Source organism: Gekko japonicus, unplaced genomic scaffold, assembly GCF_001447785.1.
Source record: "Gekko japonicus isolate JY-2015 unplaced genomic scaffold, Gekko_japonicus_V1.1 scaffold600, whole genome shotgun sequence".
Classification (NCBI taxonomy): Eukaryota; Metazoa; Chordata; class Lepidosauria; order Squamata; family Gekkonidae; genus Gekko; species Gekko japonicus.
The window spans coordinates 709,945-715,157 of NW_015168669.1; positions in this window are offsets into that span (position 1 = coordinate 709,945).

The following is a 5,213-nucleotide window of genomic DNA, read 5'->3' on the forward strand; positions in this document are numbered from 1 at the left end:
GGAATTCACCACCATTTAAAACTAAAATCTCCTCAATGAAGTTACAATCTTTTAAAATTCTTGCACACTGGTACCTCACGCCCAGTAAATTGTCACAAATGACGCACTCCTACGATCCAAAATGCTGGAAAAATTGTGGCATCAAAGGCACCTACATACATTGTTGGGTAACTTGCCCAAAAATTCTTCCTTTTTGGGAAAGCATTCTATCAAATCAACAGCATTGTTCATTTAGACATAACACCCACGCCGGAAAACTTATTTTTGAACAGTTGGGTAGCTCAGGACTCTGCTCCTTCAGTGGTGGAGAGGGTCACCATTCTGCTATTTGCAGCCAAAACTGTCATTGCAACCCACTGGAAAACAACAATGACACCTACAATTTCGCTTTGGCACAAGAAGTTGTGGGATTTGTATATTATGGCTAAACTCTCGGATAACCTTACGCGACTTGACAAGATTCCAGCCCAATCTTCTTTCATAGCAGTCTGGTTCCCGATTTTGGAATATTTACAACAATTTGATGATATCCCAAAAGAAATAGACACTTTTCATCTGTGGTAAAGTTTTTTTATTGCATTGGAATAAAGCATGGCTTAAGCATTGTTCTAAAAACTTAGAGTTGGAAGTTCATATATATATATTGTGTATATCTATGCTACAACCCATGTAGTTAACTGATTGTCCTCTATTGTAATATCCAAGTAACAAATCAACTTCACAACTGTTAAGTACTCATTGCACCACTGTATATATGTATGTCATTATGCTTTAAAGTTGAAATTTAATAAAAATATATTGTAAAAAAATAATAATAATAATATGGTTCTAGTATGTTTCTAAGGTTACTGCTTGTTGGAGTCCCGAAACTGGAACTAAGGAGCATAGCCATCTAGAGGGCAGGAAGTGGTTTTGTTCCTGCCTCCCTAAGGAAGGGGTTGGAAACACCCAACAAGATGTCCTCCTTATCTCAGTGGAGAAGGACTCTTCACGGTAAGTACCAATTGTCCGTTTCATGTAATACCTTTATTAGGACCAGCCCAAAGGCACAACTGTGTGCAAGCTTTCAAGTTCCCCAAAACATCATCTACTTACTTCCTTTTTCTTATTTTGTAACATCTGGCCCGATGAAGCATTCTGGGGAACTCGAAAGCTTGCACACTGGGACGTGTCTCTGGGTTGATCCTGATGAAAGTGTTAGATGGGAGGAATGTATGGCCATGCGTTCTTCATTAATGTTTTAGTAGATAGTGTCACAGATGCAACGAACATGAAGTTGAGCAAACTTCAGAGGACGGCGGAAGACCAGAAGGCCTGGTGTGATCTGGTCCATGGGGTCGCAAAGAGTCGGACTCAACTGTGCGACTGAACAACAACAAAAAGATTTAGGAAAACCATTTTTGCCCTTCCTATTAGCTTTGGAAAATTGTCCTAGTTTATTTCTTATATGGCATTGTTACGCCAGTTTTACATTATATGCCATTTATCTGCCCTTTATTTGGGCATCTAAAACAGCTGCAAAACTAGAAATCTATGTTAAAGGCAATATTTCTATTGAATTTCATTAATATGGTTGCAAAAGAGGATGAACATGCAGAAATGCTAAAAGGAACTGGAACTTTCAAGCTGAACCAGAATTACAATCACAGATTTCAGAAACATCCCTATTATGAACTATTCCTCATTTTCTGATGCACTCCTAACCTAATAGTACAATATACTAATGCTTCTTTCAGAGTCCATAATAAAAAAGGAATACAGGCTGAGATTGTACTTTAAAGATTAAAAAAAGAACTTTCTGAAAACTAAGGGCACAATCCAGCCAAAATGAAGTACTTCCCCCAATCCCATTGATCAACAGTGCAATTCCCCCATTTATAAGAGAATGTACTTGTGCTAAAAATATATAACTGAGTGGGACAGTGGTCTGGATTCAAATCCCTAACCAGCCATCTAAGTTGTCTGGTAGCCCATTTGAAACCAGTCGTAAGGACAATACCCAAAGTCCATGTGCATGCTGCTTTATGCTAAGAAGAATTGAGCCACTGGTATGCAGAAGCCAAGTGCTGCTAGTTCAGCCCTACCTGTTGGTGAGCCCCTGCTTAGGGGAGGTGCCCCTTGCAAAAGCAACCAGCAAGCCCTCTCAAGCCCACCTGCCTCCAAATGTGACACATAAGAAGAGCCCTGCTGGATCAAATCAATAGTCCATCTAGTCCAGCATCCTGTCTCACACAGTGGCCATCAAACCCTGATCTAGTGAAAACCGAGCAATTGAATGATGGATTTCCTGCCAGAAACTCTCTGAAATATTATTACCAGATCTCTTATTTATTTATTTTATTATTACATTTCTATCCCACCCTCCCCTCGGATGATGTGGGTCACTCCACTATTGTCTTTTTCTTCTAAATTTCTTTTGCAATTTTGTCAAAGTAAAAATTTGGTTTTGAGAAACAGTGCAATCCTAAACAGAGTTAAACCCTTCTATGCCCAGTGACTCCATTGGACTTAAAAGAGTGTGACTGTCAGACCCAGGTCCAATTATACTCAATAACTCTCGCTTTGGCAGTGATAAGTTTATTAGAGCATATGCAAGATCCAAAAGTCACCATGTTAGAACTGAGTTCTTTTGGCAGGTATAATCATATTATAGAAAGTCAAATAGATCCCATCCAACCCCCAAGCATACTGTCACATCCACACTTCGGCCTAATGGCCATGCGAACCAGGGGAGATATATGTCCTGGCAATCTAGAGTCCAAGATGGTACAAGAATGTGCTCAAGGTCACTTCTCCTGGAAATGCAGGCAGAGGAGGAGAAGGGCATGTCTGGTGGAAGGTTACATCTTCTAAAAGCAAAGGTCTCACACACTCCTGCACGCACACCCAACTCTCAGGAATGATGCCCTCCCCCCAACCATTATGGCAACTAAAGCAAGCATAGCATAGCAAGGTTTGACTGTAACTCTGTAACTGAAAGTTCCTGCATGTGGATTTTGATAGCATGTAGTTATCTTGATATTTGATTTCTGCATTACTCGGTCAAGCATCAAGAAATGCATATGATTACTAAATCTTTGCACCTGTAAATATTGGATTGGATCCATGGATTCTCTTAAGTCAGGAGTGTTCTTCTATTGGAGTAAGCCTTCCTCAGCTGGATGAAGATTCCTTCCTTCAGAGGAGAACTTGTCATTTGGCAGAAGGAAGTATGAATACAAACCATAGCATTCCTCTGCATTGAGTAAAGTCTGCTAATACATTTTCTGAATTGAAATCACAGTTCCTGACCAATGAAGCCAGTAGCTATGAAATCAAAATCCTAATGAGTCAGCCTTTTTATTTTTGTTCAGTCACAGTAGCACCTTTATGGGGTAAATGCCTATTCCAATGAACATCAAGCCTGCTCATGAGAAATCCACAATTTGCCAGTAAATTTGCGCTGAGTCATATAATACCACATTATATTTAGAAAGGCAAAACTTCCTTTTGAGGAAGATTTCTGCAGTGTAGAAATTTTTTACTCTAAACATTTATCTGCCTGATTAAAATACCTTAATAATTTTCCCAAGTGTGAAATTCAAAGGAATTTCCTCAGACTGGGAGACCCAAAAATAAAAAATTAATTATAAGCATCTTAATTGAAATCATGCTAGCAAACCAGGGCAGTTTCAGATGATCTCATCCATCTATATTAGATTTTATTTCTCATAGTAATGGATTGTAATTCTGTGTAGTTTAGCCAAATCACACTAGGGCTTTATTTCTTAAATACCTTACTTGCCTGCCTGAGCTTATGAAACCAAACTGTTCATTAATTTGGAACTGGCTTTATGTTAATATTTTTAAAGCAAGTAACTGATTTTTCTTTTATGATATGTAGGGTACACTACATATGCCACCTTCTTGTAAGTTAATGTGCTATGTTGGTTTACACTGCCAGGCTAGCCTCTGGGAGGCTCACAAATACCCCATTCTGCCATGAAGGCTCACTAGGTAGGGTTGCAAACAAGAAAACTACCATGATAAATGGCTGCTAAACTATATATAAAATATTGTACATCTGATAGGTTTAATGCTATATAACATGTTCTAATAATCACCAATCTACTGTTTGTGCAAGAACTCTATCACAACAACAAAAGTAAACTTATAATTCCAAGAAATTCCTGCTTGTACCAAGCCTGAAAATTGAATGGTGAAGTCCACTTTAAAGTAATCTAATATAGGTTCAGGTGGATAGCCGTGTTGGTCTGAAGCAGCAGAACAAAGTTTGAGTCCAGTGGGGCACCTTTAAAACCAAAAAGTTTTATTCAAAGTATAAGCTTTCGTGTGCAAGCACACTTCCTCAGACACAATGAAATGAAATCTCCTGTAAGTGGGGCTTGAGGAAATGTCATTTTATTGTGTCTGAAGAAGTGTGTTTTGTACACGAAAGCCTATATTTTGAATAAAACTTTGTTGGTCTTAAAGGGGTCACTGGACTCAAACTTTGTTAATCTGATATAGTTCCAGCACGTTCCACCTTGCAGCATGTGGCAAGCAAGCAGACAAACAACGGGCACCTAGGTTCCAACTTGTTTCACACGGAATCTTCCTCAGAGGATGATAAACTCCCAATAGATTTTCAATACAATTTCTTCCATGGAGTTATCTGGAACTAGCCATAGCTGTACATACAACAGAGATAACAAAACAAACACATAGCTGCTGGAAAATCAAACTTTTAAAAATCCTCTACAAAATGCTAATACCCACCTAATTTCCCAAGTTATAAAGTATTAAATGTACAATATTTTATATATAGTTTAGCAGCCATTTATCATGGTGGTTTTCTTGTTTGCAATTATATGCACTGTGATCCTGCTCTATATTTTGCTGGGCAGGGTTGCCAGCTCGGGGGGGGGGTGGACCCTGAGGAAGGCAGGGTGTGGGGAGGTGAGGGACTTCAAGTGGGGTATAATGCTATAGAGTCCACCTCCCAAAGCAGCTATTTTCCCCAGGGGAACAGATTTCTGTCACCTGGACTTCAGTTGTAATAGCAGGAGATATTCAGCCACTACCTGGAGGTTGGCATCTCTATCCCTGAGTGACCCTGACCCAGTCACATCCTTTCCACCTCAGCTACCTCACAAGGTTGTTAGGATAAAATGGAGTTGAGGAAAATGGTGTAAATCACATTGGGTCCCCATTGGGGAGAGAGGTGGGGTATC